Here is a 17,046-nt window from a genome sequence, read left to right on the forward strand (position 1 = left end):
CGACTAAACGTGAAACTGAAAAGCGTATAGACCCCAATTAACATCAGGCTCATCAATCTCGGAACAACATTGAAATATAATTTCTGACGTTCGGAGAACGGGGCAGCGGCAGTGGAGCGCGACACGTGAAATAGATCACCGTGAAAATTGTGCAGAGGACTGGCATGGAAAGGGCCAACATTCGTGCAGAAATTTTAATAAAAGCCACAGGGACGATCAACGACGGATCTCATTTACGGGCTGAACTTCTGAAGTATTCGCCTCGGGTTTTCCGTTTGAACCTCGGCGAACACCCAAGGCTGCAATAATCAGATTCTTGAGAGGGTGCCTGTCACCACTCGAGGGATAACCACCTACGCACACAGAGGCACAGAACGAGTCAGCCTGCACCGTGAAAGGCGTCCAACACTTTCCCCTGAAATACGTATAATCGTGCAAAGAACCAAGCTAACAGCCGGGTATCTCGAATGCAATTACTTTATAGACCTGCATTCGCTAAAACCGTTTCACTTGTATTTTGCGAACTTCGTTATCAATCTACCCCTTGATTCACGGCTCTGGCACATCTTGTATAGGGATTGCGGGCTCATTACAAGCCAACTATCGCGCTGGAAATGGGCTGCTTCGACTGTGCACGCGTCTACAGGCTCCGCGATACTAATTACATAGAGGCAGATGCGTGGCATCAAGCTCTCGTCCATTTGCAGCGAGTACGTGTAGATGGGCCGTGCGCGTTTGCCGGGAGCCAGAGGAGGAGAGTTGTATGCGCTTGTTTGCGAGCTGTTGGATGAAATGCTCGAGTACCTGCTCCCAGGTCTCGTCTTGAAGCGTATCGCGTTGCGATGTTACGAATCACAAGACCGCCGCGTGTTTGCCCGAGCGTCGAGGGGCTCGGACGCTTTCAAGTATTTGAATAGCCCCGTCTTTGGCAAAATCGAGATCATCACGCGATTCTCGGCACGCGTGGCCATATTACGATCTGTCGCCTCTCAGCAGAGCTTCGAGGTTTCGTTGCCATCGAGTTGGTTGCTCCGACTCAATGGCAAATAACGTAAGTAAGCACAAGTGTGTGGTAGAATTACACGGGTAATGAAGGAGATGTGTAACATCTAATTGAAGGAGCCGGGTATGACGTTCGAGTTCCTGGCACTCGAGGACCGAATTCTAATATCTAACTGGGTCGAAGTGATTAGCTCGGAATTACAGCGACATCTCGAGCCAGCGCGATAATTACTTCCTGTCCGAGTAAGTGGGGATTGTCTCCAAGGGATACCGATTTAAAAAGCAGACCGCATTACGGAGCGAAACGCACGAAATCACGGAAAGGAAACTGGCGAACCACTTTACGAGCAACAAGACACTCCACTGCTCGTCCTCGAGTTATGAGACGTTTATTACCATTCATTTCCATGCTTTTTCGCTGTGCTCGTTATTAGCGACGTTGTTCCTTAACGAAACGGGAGCGTAAAGAAGGAAAAATTGCTGTGCAAACAACCCCGGCTTAATGGATTTCATCCTCAGCAATGAGAGAACTTCGAGTGCAATTAACGTGTTGCCCTGAGAGGTCCTTTAAGTTTTCGAGAGTGCGGTTCACTGCGTACATTTCCTCGATAAGCCTCTTTGCTCGGCTACCCATAACTCGAAAAAGGAAGTATTTCCTTCTTTTATCTTCCCATGTACATTCTTCTTTTCAACGTCCCCATTGTGAAGACATTTTGCAACTGGATCCATCGGTCTACTTAGACTCTGAGGCATATGCTTGAATAGATTTATGGATAAAGGGTAATACTTACCTTTTCTCAATTGATAACGCCACTTTAAATCGATTTTACTCATTTCACTTTAGTCTTCCATTAATCATCCTAATCTTAGTTGTTATTCATTTATTTTTTTTACATCTTAAAGGCTCAAATAATCCACTAGGCACAAGAAGAAATAAATACAAAATTACTTTCCACTTATACTTCACAATTAAGGATATTCTAGGATTTATTTTAATTTTTTTATTCATTTTTTAATCATTATACAATATTTTAGGTGACCCAGATAATTTCATCTACGCTAATTCAATATCTGCCCCTGTTCAGATTGAACCTGAATGATACTTTCTATTTGCCTACTCAATCTTACGAGCTATCCCAAATAAATTAGGAGGTGTAATTGGATTAATTATATCAATTTTAATCTTAATAATTCTACCATTTACCAAAATGTATAATGTAATATCAAGCAAATTTTATCCTACAAATCAATTTTTGTTGTGAAGATTTGTCTCACTATTTATTTTATTAACACGATCGGGAGGGAAACATATTGAATATCCATACAAAGAGCTAAGTCAATTTTTACAACATTATATTTCTTTTACTTTGTTATCAACCCCAATTTAAATAATTATTGAGATTCACTAATCTACAAAATTTAAGTTAATGAGTCTGATAGACATATATTTTGAAAATATAGAATAGAACTATTATTTTCTATTAACTTTAAATAAATATTTGCATAAACAACGTAACACCAAATACAAAAAATGAATAAATCAAAACACAAGAAAGAAACTTCTTTATATATATATATATAAATATATGAAACATTTCCTTGTTTTATCGTCCCATGTACATTCTTCTTTTCAACGTCCCCATTGTGAAGACATTTTGTAACTGGATCCATCGGTCTACTTAGACTCTGAGGCATATTCTTGAATAGATTTATGGATAAAAGGTAATACTTACCTTTTAAAGTACCTTGGTTAATGGAAGTGACATTAATATGCTTAGTTATGGTAAGCTTAAGCCCGTGGTTATAACACCGCGTAAATTCTAATTTATCGTCCAGCGTTGAATTACCATTAAATTCATTGATTGGTCGGTGTGGATATTTATTTTTATACAGCCGACATAATTTATACAGATCTTTTTCAACGCGCTTTTTCTCCTCAGTGCCATTGAAGTGAATTGTTTACAAAGATTCCAAAATGTTGTTCCTCAATTAAATATTGCGCAGCATACAACGCGCAGTGAAATAATACATACTGCACTTTCAGCCTCGATGACAAAGGCATATAGATTTTAATTAGCGATGGCAGCCTCGGTTCTATTAAGAAGTGAATATTAATTAGCCTGATATCCAAGCTACGTGCGTGTAGCGCCCCGTTGAATTATTAATAATAAATTTCGAGCCACTTATACATCGGCTGGTTCTAGTGGACAGCCAACTGTTTCGTTTTCTTCGAATATATGCCAATTTTCCATGATATATTAATTTAACGATACTGAATCACTATTGAACTGAAATCACTGTCACCAAACCGAATTCTCTGATCGCTCGTTTGGCAGATGGATTTTGAAATATGGGCTCTTCACGAGACATTCAATTTAATCGCAATTCAGGGTCGTTGAAACGTCCCCTGATGCCACGACCCGCTCTTGGAAGCGTTTGAAAATCAGGGCTCGGCGGTTCACTTTTTCCCCGGGCGGAATTCCGAATTAATTAAAGTGACTTCGAAATGCAAGGAGGCTGTCAGCTTCCACTGACATTTCTACGAAATGTCAGGGCGGTGTCTGCGTAGGTCGCAGAAAATAACCGGTAATGACCGTCGTTAATGTATCGATACTATCGAGGCGCATTAAAGTTTCCAATCGGGCGATGGCGATTACCAACAACACCCACCGCCGCCTCCAAACGGAATCGAAATTAGCCTGGCGTGAAATTTTTGTGGAATTAGGATCGAAGGATCTTCCCCCTCGATTAAACCGATTGAATGGGAGCGATTCCCCTCGCCGTCCCTGCTCCTTTTAAACCTTTCTGCCGCTCGAAATGGAACCTATAGAAATAACTGGACGCAATTAAAACTTACAACGCGGCGGATGATCGATATTCGTCAAACTTATTTTTGAAAGGCGTCTCGATTACAGTTTGCGATGAATAGTGAGGTGTCTTATTCACCCGTTTGAAAGTGCAACGATGGTTGCAAGCAAAAATACTCCGAAGCTTCTACCTCATGAAAATTCTCCTTTGTGTCATCATTTCCTTTGTCAAGTAACGAAGTTACAAATTTTCGACCGTATTCGCGTTCGATTCGTTTTTACAACTCTGTCCCACGTCACAAAGCCCTCGTTTCCTTTCGGACACTCGCAACCTGATCCTGCACTGGCAATCGTGGCCTCGCGCGCAATTCGCAGCTGTAACGTTGTCCTCTAAAAAATACCAGCTGAAAAGGGAGATATGCTGAAAGCAGATGTGACTGGTTGGTCGTCAAAGGAACGGTGTATCCGAGTGGCGGGATTTTGCTGGATTCACGAGGGATCCTGCTGCCTTGGGAGGTCTTTCCGCGGACGTTGGAACGAACTCGTAAAAGGGGAAAACATCCGGCTACGACGAGGAACCCGATACCGCTTAGCGGAGCCTTGCGTCAGACGTGGTACGATTTTAGCATGTAATCGATGGCGATATCGCGATATCACGGAACTGGTGCACCTCCGCGATGGAGCCGTTCAAAGATTGGGGCAATTCTCTTTTCTATGCCGTGGAATAGTTTTCTGTTATCGTTGGCACTTTAAATTTTCTGTGATTTAAATTTATATTAGTTAGTCGGATGAAACTAACGTTGAGTATTATAGAAATTTGACTAGCTGATTTCCTTTTGCATCGTGATATTCGTTTTCTGAAATTTGTCTTAATTTTCTCTATTCAGTTTCGAGGTAACTTGCGAATCGGAGTAACTTTCTAGGTGGTTGAAGTTCTGTGGAACGGTGTCGGGGAAAATGACAAGTGGACTGATTAAAAGAAAACGAAACGGTACATAGAAGTTGAAAGTTAATTTGCTCGGAAGAAAGGATGCACAGCAGAATGCAGACAGAGGGAAAGTAATTGTTTTGTTCGCGCCAAGCGGTCTTTTCCACTTACAGGCCGATGGAAGATGGCGATGGAATTAAGGCCACGCGGAAAATGCAGACAAATCCGGCGTCTGACGATAACCTACGGAGACGGCTAAAAATCAGTCGAGCACAGTAAAGTGCCACATTCTTTTTGCCACCTCCCCTTTTGGCACGTGGCCTAAGCGAGCGTAAAGCATACGTACGCGAACAACGTGTGCGGACTTTCTGGCGTTTCATGCACGAATTGCCAACAGTGCCCTTATTGCTCGATTAATTTATATGCAACGCTGCCAGCAGGAGTTTACCTTTGAAACAGTTGCGCAGTATCAATCGACCATAGATTCCCTAAAAACAATCGCGCCAAAATTCATCCGTATCAAGTTTCCATTCGCGAACTGAAGCGCGCAGAGAAATTGTTCAGAGTTTTCGTTCCACTTGGCGTCCGGTCCAAAGGACAGATCAGTAGTGATTGAAAATGAAAATTCACCCATTCTCGGAGCTCGAGTCCCGCAATATTCGCAGCGAACTTGATTTATCGCACCTCCTCTCACCCTCGAGCCCTCAATCATTCGAAGTGCCCGGGAACCAAGTCCCTTAATCGTTCTCGGTCGCACCGAAATAGAATCGAAGGGACAAATCGTGTAGGTGTCCAGCGCCGAGTGGCCGTCGCCGGTCGTACAGTGTCCCCAGGTGGAGGGCGAAATAAAATGAAAATAGAGAAGAAGAAAAAAGAGAAGAATGAGAAAGGGAAGCGCGAAACGAAACGGTGTCCCCGTTGCGGTGTCCCCCTAGCCTGGTTGCGGCTTCTAGTCTCCCAACCGCCGCGCGCCGGGGTGTAATTTAATTCAAGGGTCGGATGAGCAAAGATAGATATAGGTGCACGAAAATGAGTATACCGAGAGTGGAACGGAGAAGGGGATGCTGGAGATTGAGATGCAGTTGGGTCTCGAAAGTGGATGACGAAAGAGGGGCGTGCGGTGGCATGCTTGGTGCAGAATCAATTTTTCGACGAATAATATTTATGGCCCTCCCTCCCCCGCCCCGTTCACTGACAGTGAGCGACGTTGCTACTTGCTACATTCTGCGTGCACATAAAGAAAACGCATTTAAATTTAATACTTCGGCGAAGCTTACAGCGCGCGATCACTGGTTTCACTTAAGGAAAGAAATGCATACAGGATGGCGGGAGGTACGGAAGAGAAATTGTTTGTACATGTAATTTCGCAAAGTTTGAATGGAAAGTGTGTTAAAAGGACGGTACATACGGTGCACGCACCGCGGAGTGAACTGTTACCGAAACTACCGGCCTCAGACTTTCGCGCTAAGGCGTATCACTTTAAGTTTGGCGGAACTCTCCCGGAGAGTTTCGGCTGTGTTTTTTTCTCTGTATCGAGCGATGTTTTATTCATATCCAGCTCTCAATCACAGCGGTGGCGCAAAATCGTGGGAAGTTTTAGGAGACGGACTTCTTTTAAAGAAGGCAAAGAATAGATCTTAGATGCGTTATACGTGTTTCATACATAACAATTCGAGTATGAAGTAAAAGAGAATTCATTTTCTTCTGTTTAATAAAATTTAAAATCTAAAATTCCGCGTATATTTATAAAATATGAATAGATTTTCTAGTAAATTAAGTAAATAAGAGGCACTATTTCTTCTATATAATTTCATACCATCTGCTCCGCGTTAAATAGAACGTAAGCCATATCGATTGTTAATACTGTAAACCAGCTTTCTCTTGCAATTCCATCTACCTCGAGTACAGGGTACTTCTGTCTCAATATTTACCTCTTAATATAGAAACAGGGATGAGTTTTAGAGTGGCTTCCTTCCCTCTTCCTTTACTTCATTTGCTAAATTGCTAACGAGGTAATTCCGGATAATAGCTCGTTCCTCCGTTTGCCACCAACGAAGTAGACTAAACACGTTGCGTGGCTAATTTTTAATACACGCATTGAATTTAGGCAGACGACGATACACTCAATTCCTTTAAAATTCTATTCCAGCGCCCATTATATTTAGATATTGGCGATCGTTTTCACATTTTACCGTTAACGTAACGGAGTCTGCCCATTGATTTATCAGGCCGAGTGTAATCTAACAGAATTTACTAAATCGAGCAGCTGTCTCGCGTTACGTGAACCACTAACCGCTGTCTAACTGTGCCGTCCAACAATTTCCAAGGAAACTGATGTTCCCTGAGCTGTGAGAAGTACGCTCCGCCGGTCTTAGGAGCTTTTCCACCCTATCGGTTCACCCCTCTTTTCATTGTCGTTCCCCGGTTTGCTCACCGTCTGCAAGGTAACACTCGTTACCTTGTAGCAGCGCCAGTGTAAAAACAGACGCTCGGCCCCCATCCCCCCCGTATTATTACACCGGCAATCGTTGCGGCGTTAACTGAAATTCCACGATGAAATTGCGCAAACACCCCTCGCGGCCTGGCCTTATTCGCCCCGGTTCAGCTCAGCGAGAGAGTCCGCGTTATTCGCTTCTCATTTACTTTTCGGCACCCCTCGCATTTACCTGCAGATATATAATCCGACACCTCTGCGTCGCGTTACGATTTTCACAGATCCATAGGCACTACTTCCAATTTTCCAGAACAGTAAGGGGCAAACTTATTCCACGGAACACGGGCAAATGTGCGCCCTCGTTCTGCGTATGAAACGGGAGCTTGGTAACTTTTTTTAACCGGTCTGTTGAATTTCAAAATTTCACGTGAAATCCATCCGGGAGGTTGAATTGGGAGTGCGTACTTATTATGCTACTGCTGTTTTGCGATTCATAGAGTTTTCATATAGCCTGCCTGCGAAAAGAGCGCTTTCAAGCCAGTGCGCGAAAAAAAATTTCGTCGCGGAGACGACTACTCTTTCCGCATCTGATCCGCGCTCGCGGCAGCGAAGAGGGTTGTTCTTCCGCGTCTCTTATTGCGGCGCATCAAAGCGCTTCGACACACGATCTCCGTAACCCTTTCGCGAGGGCTTGGTGTTCGCAGTGGTAGCGATACTGAAATTTAGTATCTCGGTTGCCTAAGTGGCGCGTTTCGTGCAGTGACGGATCAATAGCGGCGAAGATGGAAGATATGCAAAGGGCCGTTCAGACTGAAACCCCCCGGGCTGGAAAAACACAATGCCCCAGGCGCATTCGCGTATTCGCTTGGCGAAAGCTCGCGGATTAAACGACACCGGATGAGCCAGGGAGGCGAATGCGACTTGGATCGCTGGCAAAGTTTGGGTCACGATCGAATCCTTTGCTCCCTCCTGGCATTTCGACTAACAATTTACTTTCCCGATTGCACTCTGCTTCCGCGATTCAATTTTCCCATTTTTGGCTGACAGTCGAGGAATTTCTTCCACCGTCTTAGAGCTTTCGCTCGTTAAGCTGGCAAATTATACAAATGGCACGGGGGCGGGGGCGGGACGCTTAAACGCGCGGTTCGGATTCAATTTTGCAGCTTGCAGTGACACTGATATTCGGCGAAACTTTCGAGTGCAGTTTAAGCGAATTATTATTTCATTTTTTATGGATTCTTTCTATATTAGATCTGCGCGCGCGTGTCTAATTTTGAAGATTTTCTGACTCTTGTAGAATATGTTCGCAATGAACAATCGAGGCGTCGAATAGACTACTTTTAGTGAGTTAGAGGTAGAAATCAGTCACACATCTTTCGAAACTGTTTAGAGTTCGCAGCCAGCAGCTCGGTTATCATTGATTACCAGGTCTCGCCACGAGGAGGTTGCTGTGAATGGAGGCTCACAGAGACACAGATGGGATAATAGTCCCATCGATCTGACGTTACAAAACCCTTTAGACCACTAAACCAATGAGATAGGTGGAATAATAGTTGCATTGATCTCTACAGTTTAGATTCAAAAGCTTGGGAGTTGATAAGAATTCAATCTGTAATACTTATTAAATTCAGTAAGAAGGGAGAACGCGAGCGTGGCTTGCGATCGGTACCCGACGGTGGTGTAAAGGCTGCCGACTGATCCCACTAGTGCAAGGGAGAAACAGATACATTCTTCTCCCTTACGCTAGTGTCGCAGTCGCCAGCCGCCGATTGGAACGGCAGCCTTAAGGGTACTAGGCAGTCGTTCCTGTCTAAAATTAAGCATTTCTGTTTCAATTAATTACAAAGAAACCAATTGAGACTGAGACTTGTTCTTTGGCATGAAGTTTATTAACACCATAAGCTTTAATAAGCATGTTTGTTTAGTAAAAAATATGCATTATATATGACGCTACAGATGTATCATTAATTAGGCTTTTTGAGAAAAAGTATCTTTTGTTTTGCAGTGATAACTCAGAAACGGAGGTTCCAATCGATTCAAAACAAATTCGAGCATCTTCACAAAATATGTAGTTTCGGACCAGACCAAAATTAAAGTTACTTAAAACTTTTATTCTTTATGAAAATAAACTAAGACCTCACCTTTTGGGGCTTGGGGGAAGGTAAAACCTCATCAATGGGGTCTCAATGGGGTTTTAGTTTATTTTCATAAAGAATAAGAGTTTTCGTTAACTTTAATTTAGGTCTGGTCGGAAACTACACATTTTGTGAAGATCCCCGAATTTGTTTTGAATCGATTGGAACCTCCGTTTCTGAGTTATCCCTGCAAAACAAAAGAAACTTTTTTTAAAAAGCCTTTTTAATGATCCATCTGTAGCGTAATATATAATGCATATTTTAGACTACATAAACAATTTTTTTAAAGCTTATGATGTTAATAAACTTCATACCAAACAACAAGTCTCGGTTTGAATTGGTTTCTTTGCAATTAATTGAAACAGAAATGCTTCATTTTAGACAGGAACGACTGCCTAGTACCCTTAACTCCTTCTACCCAGGGGTCCCAGGTGAAGAAGAAAAGCGCCCGGCGCAACCGGGGCGATTCTCGTGGCTCTGAGCGAGCCGTCACAAGCACACTTGGTTGTGATCTGACCGAGGCCGGCTAACGCAGTGCCTGGGGATTGGGGAAACAATCCAGGCTCCTCATATTTTCCAATCTCGACTCTATATTCGAGGGTAAAGAGGGTAGGAAATCAGCAACGCGTCAATGACTCCTATTAAAATGAATTTCTTTAAACACTTCACACTACAATATTCCTGAGGCAATGTTTAAAGTTTAAATACTGTGCGTGGGCATGCACTCTTGCAAAATTGCTCCAAGCTCCATTAGCGTCCAGTGTGTGTATATTCTGGTAAAAGTCGCGCGGAGTTTTATCCCATTTTATATTTGTATCCGTTGCGTACTGTAGCTAAGACCAATCGTTGTGTGTTTACTATGAACGTCGATTTATCATTCCGGGATCTCGCGGAAAACACTGACTTGCCCTCGATTGCAAGAAACCGCGCGTAGTTTTGCACAGTCGTTTCTCTTGGCTCGGAAATAATAGACGGGGGAGCACCAAGGTGAATAAATTCTTGGCGCTTGTTCGACAGCGTTATTTCGTTCGTCGTCTCGTCAAAGTGTACTCGGCCGCGCATTTCTGCATACGCTCAACAACGTCTATCCGCGTGCTCGCTCGTCAAGTCGGCGCTAAAAAGAGTTCGTCGTGTACACAGACGCCTGAGTGACAAAACAAACGCCACCGAGAGTCGTTCCAAGCTTTGTCGTTCTCGCTCGCTTCCTGGCAGCGGCCAGTCTCGCTGAATATTAACGTTAATGCTCCCGTTCGTTGGCTTGATTTTGAAAAATCGTGCGTGAGATTTGCTAATGCGAATAAAATCTCGCTGGTCCTCGTGCGGAATTAACGTAGAAATTATTCTGCTATTAAAATAGGAATTTAAATGAACTAATTACTGTCGGTGCTTTTTTCTTTAAGTGACACTGGTAATCAGTGGGTTCATACGATTGGCATTTTCGCGTAGAAATTATGATCTGTACGAAGATTTGCTGTTTCATCGCGTGATTATTAATTTGAAATTATCTCGGTCATCTGGATGCTGGAACAATCAATTACGTGGGAAAGGAACGTTCGAATAATGCGACATAAAAGTTCGCGTTAACTTGAAAATAAGAACGAACTGGTGGCAAAGAAAATGTAATTACATGTGAAAGGAAATAGTGGGTCGAAAATGTCTACAGCGCTGTTACGTAGTCGACGATTCTATTTTTATTAAATCGGCAAACGATGTTAAATTTAGCATTAGCGATAATCGTAAAGATTTTATGTTTCGCTCCATTTCTAAATCAAGGTATTACGAAGCGAGCTTCCAAAATTCGCTTATATGTTCCACTTGCGAGCTAACCGCATAAAACTATACGAGCATCCCCGGAATAATGAAGCGAGCCGAATCCTAACGACGAAACAGTGAAGTTTTCATAATGAAACAGTTGAGCCCTCGTTTTCGTAGCATTGAAATCTGATTATCAGTCACAAATCACGGAGAATGTGAAGTGGAAGCTGCGCGCATAACTGTAGCACTAGATCAACGGTATTTCTGCTCTTGAAGCACTCTTTCCACCATTCCCACGGTTCGAGATACGGAGGGAACATTTCCGAGAAAATATTGAACTCGAAACGCACCTGAAATCGCGAATACGACATCGGGGCACTCTTATTCGTTGCGCGTGTGGAAAGTAACGCTCGATGTATCGCGATATTTGTTGTGGCATCAATCCTTAACTTCGCTGATCGATGATTCCACGGAACGATCGACGCCGTTCCACGTTTCGCGTTCGACTCCAGGTATAAAACTTTACAACGACTCTGAACACGCCTGCAATTTACGACCCTTATCATTATTATTTCAGTCGAAAGCTGAAAACGCAATTTCGGGGATCACTTTCAATCCCATCGTCGAAAATTCCAGCACCAGAGTGTCGGTGTGTACGTAAATTTGCATTCCGCTTGTTAATCGGCCTCGTAACGAGAATTTTATACGGAACAATGATCCCTTCTCGGTTTACTTTCGATTATCATTATGAAAGTATATTGAGAGGTCGTCAATCGACTTCGTTAGGAAGTATGTACGTACCTACTCAATTTTAGGGAACTTAACGGCCACTCTGGTGATCCCGCGAATTTGGCTGGATCACCTACGGTCCCACGCATATACCCCGGACAAATTGTTGTCGTTTAAACACGGTGAACCAACGGGATTAGTCCCGTATCGACGATAATGCCCGGAGCCACGGAATCACTTACTCGGCCGCGCGGTCTCCCGAATCGAATTTTATGTTCTAGCGAGCAAACCTATGGCGAGGTTTTACGCATCGTGTGAAATCGCGGCAGTTCCAAACATCGGGACCAAAATAATAGCGTTCGCGTATAATTTTCCCCGATCGAGCTTACCAGGCGGTTCCGAATTTATTTGATATTTATAGTGGCGGCATTGGAGAGCAGCCTACTATTGGATTCGAGTATAGCGCGTTTTGGGTTATTCACGTGGTCTTGATTCCCATCGGTAAATGCCCCTGTCTCCTTTAAATCAGAATTCTCGGCTTGGAAAGCCACCTTACGCGGAACAGTCTCAAAGAACCGCTCAGGGGCGAGTCATACACACGCTCGCGGCAGAAACGAGAGCTCGCGTGACCGTCTCGCGGCAACGTCCCTTGTGGCCCCGATAAGCATGCAATCATCCTGCGCGATAATTATTCGCAACACGGTCCACCGTTCCGAAAGCGTTTCCCTCTCGATGCCCAGCTAGAACATCGTCGGATAGAAGGCTTTCACGGATTGGCTTTCGCCGACTCGTTCCGCGGCACGCTTGCGCGGCTTTCAAGGCGAGCTTTTGAGCTTTCGAGTTGCACCGCGAGCCGAGACACGTGGAGTCGTCTATTCCTTCGCCGAGGAACGCTTCACGGGCTCGAGATCAGCTGTCGGGCGAAAGCTTGCCGCGCGAAAGATTAAAAATCGGTGTGCCCCTACGCCGTGGTCGGCTATCGAATCTCCTCTGTGTGCTAATCGGGTAATTCCTGCGTAATTCCAGCGTGATTAACGAGAGGACCGGTATCTACGATCTCGGTGACAGATCGACGAAGGGGGTTTCGATCCAGCCCAGCTAAAGTCCCTGTGAGTGTTCACCCGGTGAAGACGCGGGAATATGTTGGAACCTGTGCCAAATTGTGCGGTCTTCTGTTTCACGGCATCGTAGATTCAAGCTTCTTTTCGCGGCTGGTTGGCTGTACTCTGTTTCGTACGGGTCGCGAGGGATCGTACGAATTGTGGCGATCGAGGATTCAGGCATTCGCTCGGCCGTCAGAGAAAAGACGGGCATGTAAATAGCATCTCTGTGCCACCCTGAGGAAAGGTAACCAGTTTACCGCCTCCATCTTCGGTAGACAGGTTTCATTTTAAACTGTATCTTGGACTGTATTAGATCCTCAGAGAGGAAATGTAGGTCGGAGAGGCTGAATTTTTTTATTCGAGAAAGGCCGTGCACCGTTGAAATTTTATAAGCCTTTTTTTTATGTACACTCGAATATACAGCGCAGCGTCGTGCAAAACACGAGTGTACTGCCACGCTGATGTGCGACTCGTTTGTGTTGAGAAGCGAAGAAAGCAATCGCGAGCGTATGCTTCGCTTCAAACAACCTGGTAATTTGTTTTTTCGTAAAGATTGTAATAGCTGGAAATTTGGCGCGCTTTTTTAGCTTCAGTGGTCACAGTGAGTGTTCCTTCTTCAAGTTTATTTCGGTACATTCTTCAAGTTTATCATTCCTCGTCTTTCTTTTCCACGTTACCTTTTTCAATGTGATTTTCCAATTCCCCGGTGTTTAGAGTCTGGATTCTTGATGCTGCAGAGTTTGTGGGAGCAAGAACGGAGAAACCACGCGAGAAAAAAATTTAAATTGCAATTACTGCTTTAATCCCCGACCGAGGAGAAGATTGGCGGTAATCATCAAACGTTTAAACTCTGTTCGAATTCCACGCCCTACGAACGACAATTCACCCCGTCTAATCAGGGATTTCGAGTAGATCCGCTAAATTGATCACGGGAGCACAGAGATTGTCCGACGATTTTCCGTCGAAGTCGCGATCAACCGATTTGAAGCTCGGCGTTTCGACTCGATTCTGCTTAGTCGTGCTCCATCGAGCTTCCTAATTCGCCTTGGAAGCGTATCGTTAGGTACAATCGTGACTGTTGGTTGCGCAAAATTCTTCACGGAACCGAGTCACTCGTGATCGCGCGATAATTCGATAGCGGTGAACGACAGGGAAATCGAAAGGATACGCAGGTGCTCTTTTCGATTCCGATCACACATTTCGGGATAGGAACGAGACTTGCGTTTGGATCAGCCGTCTCGAAGGCACGTACAGGGAGCAAGAATGTTGGCCGCAGCTGAAAAAGTTCTTCGTCTCATTCCCCCTAATTGAACGAGCCTGGTGAAAACGGTCGATTGATAATTGAACGATGATTGATGATCCAAAACGTACCAGCTTTTACCGTATATATACACGTCCACTGTATCGCTCGTTTTTCTACGTAATCCAAGTTACCTGCCAACTTGAACGCATCAAATTATCCGCAATCGACGTGATTAACTTAAACAAATTACATTTCACTAATACCCTTTATTGTCCACGGAGGATATAACATTTCCAATACGAGACACGATAATATTAGAACAGAATATAGTCGTAGTTACGTAAAGTCCTTTTTACACTGCAGTACCCTGCCATGAAAGCGTCCTGCGTAAGGTTTGCAGTTTCCACGCGAACGGAGCTTGGTGCTTTTGCAAGTGGCAGCATTACGACGTGAGATTTCGCAGTTTCGTCTACGTATGAGTACTTTCATCAGGGAGCTGCCCTTTCCCCGTTCTTTTTTCTGGCGGGTAAAAGGATGCTGCTGGTTTTCTGCTCAGTATATGTCTTCCCGAGAGATAGATGGATGTTCGAGCGGCGTGCTCGATTTATTAGATCACTCTTGCCAAAAAGGATTTCAGTCGTTAATTCCAGTGGCGATATAGCGCCGTCCCGACTCTTCTCCAATATGCAAGTGGTTACTTGACACGAAATCTCTTTTAACAAGAATCCAATTAAGAAAGAAGTGCCTCCTTCTTCCGGGAAATAAATATATACGATATTCTTTTTTATTCAGAATCGCATTCTAAACCTTACATCTCAGTTTTCAGATTTATTAGTTGTCACGTTGAACACAGAGGGACTAGATAACTTGTCTTTTTTTTAGGTCTCTTGGCAAGGAAAAGTGTAGTCCATGTTAAAGAATAATGCGATGCCTGATGTTTCCTGCGATAATTAATAGCCACGGATTCGCGCGAAATGCAATCAAAACCATTGTAATGGGCACCGCCAAAACGGATTTGCATGATTTATGTTGAAATTCACCGCGACTGATTCAATAACTGCCGCCATGTAAACCACTCCCGTCGAACGTTCTGGTCAAGGTGTATCGATATCGAAACACCCAGCATTCCTGTTCATTAACGTCTATGTACCGGGTCGGCGTCCGACTGATCTCGAATGCATCAGTATCTACCTCTGTTGCATTGCACGTTCATACGTGGAATCCCTTCTTTAATTTCGGAGCAATTCCATAGATCGAATCTGCAGATCTGTGAGCAGATCGTTGCCTAAGTTGTCAAAGCATACTCCAGAATAACTTGCGATACCTGCCACGGCAAGGATGATAGCAGTTGTTAGTTCGCTCCACTGTTCAGCAGCTCACGCATCGAGGCTTGCTAATAATCATACAATCCCTTGCACTTCTATCACACAGAAGAACTGTGGAGCATACAGTAGAGCTGATTGCTAGATCCAGTGCTTGAGAAAACGGCTGGAATATACGCGGCGAAGCAATCGCCGAAAGGGAGCGATCGGGCCAAGCTAATCTGCAACTCAAGCAGCCCCGGAAGTCTATCCCATTCTGTTAACCGTTCGGGACGTGGAAGGGATTTTAAAGTCGAACCCAAACAGTGGTGGCAGCCGAAGAGAGCGCTGTGCGCCGTGGAGATTCGACGTCCCGGAATGGTCGGCGACTGGGTGAACCGGCCTGGAGACTCATCGAAGATTCAAGTACGCGGGCAAAAGGTGAGAAAGCACGGCGGCCCTGGTTCGATGCACCGCTGCCCTTCGACGATGGGGGATACGTCACGACCGAGGAAGTGCACTCGACGCGACCACTCGGTCCCACAGTCACGTATACCACGCGAACTATTAATTCACCGAGGCCTCTTAAAACGGCCAGAAAGGAGGAGAGGGGGCAAAGGGTGCCGGGGGCAAAGAACGGACCGAGAACGGGGACAGGCGGGCGGGGTGTGAGTGTGTAGGTGGCGCAGATGCAAAGCCGAGAAACGGAGGAAAGCAGAAGCGAGTGGCGGGTTCAGGGGGAAAAATTGTGGAAAATAGAGAGAACATTCCGGGGTCACCGTCGCAGCCCACGCCTGGCGAATTCCGGTACTGATGGCGCAAAATCGTGACACAGGGGGGTGCTGTCTTAGCAATTTCTGCGTGAACGGTTTTGGAGCAGCTAACGTACATACAATGCCGAAGCTGAAGTTCTAAAAAGTCGTCTAGTTCGATAAGAACTGTTTGAAAACTTGCTAGACTCCATCACACTTTTTATGTGTACTTTCTAAACACTCTCCGAGGACTGACTAAAAGATATAACCGTCCCTATGGGCGCGTTACACCACGTACAATAATGTACACTCGCACCTAACATAATCGCCATAGTTAGAGCTTCTTATAGTAAAACTGATGTGGAGACCTGAAATTTTGTACAGTAAATCTTTGGTGTAGTATATGAGCGTGCACGTCGATGGGAGAACGAGCCGGATTTATTTAAAAAAAACGATCTTTCTGCACGTGGATTGTAGAAAGGAAAGTGTTCGACTTAAAGTGGAGATGACGAGTATCCGACTGAAACGATGAGCGTGCAGAAAATCGGGGGATGGAGGAAGGCAAAGGGAGGCAACTGATTCTCTTAATAAAAGAGCATGGGTAAGCGTGAATTAAGTAAGAAATGCTCGCCATATCCGGGGACGGAATGAGGGAAGAGCACAGCCGAGGAAACGGAGTTTGTTTTACGATAGAAGAAACTACGGGATACAAATTGCACGCGGGAGAAATCCAGTTACGTTCGACCTTATAAGAGGGAAAGAAGATTTAGAATAAGGAGGGAATGAGAAGAAGAAAAGACAGGGAATCGAGGCTTGGCGAACGGCGGAGCTTCCGCGCGATACGGTTAAGAGTTGAA

The 17,046-nt window shown here is 44.6% G+C and overlaps 1 protein-coding gene and 1 pseudogene across 5 annotated transcripts in view; both read left to right on the top strand.

Moving 5' to 3' along the window:
• LOC143366726 (dual specificity calcium/calmodulin-dependent 3',5'-cyclic nucleotide phosphodiesterase 1A) overlaps positions 1-17,046 on the top strand; it is a 143,083-nt gene that overhangs the window by 18,475 nt on the left and 107,562 nt on the right. The window contains exon 1 of one of the 5 annotated variants that reach the window (XM_076808035.1): positions 12,674-13,137. The exons of 3 other annotated variants lie outside the window; for them this stretch is intronic. The gene's annotated coding sequence lies outside the window, so the exon portion shown is untranslated. Of the gene's footprint in view, positions 1-12,673; positions 13,138-17,046 lie in introns of those variants that run through there. One more of the 5 variants, XM_076808036.1, reaches the window with a different exon arrangement.
• On the top strand, positions 1,040-2,401 carry LOC143367234 (cytochrome b pseudogene; annotated as a pseudogene).

This window comes from Andrena cerasifolii, chromosome 3, assembly GCF_050908995.1.
Source record: "Andrena cerasifolii isolate SP2316 chromosome 3, iyAndCera1_principal, whole genome shotgun sequence".
NCBI lineage: Eukaryota > Metazoa > Arthropoda > Insecta > Hymenoptera > Andrenidae > Andrena > Andrena cerasifolii.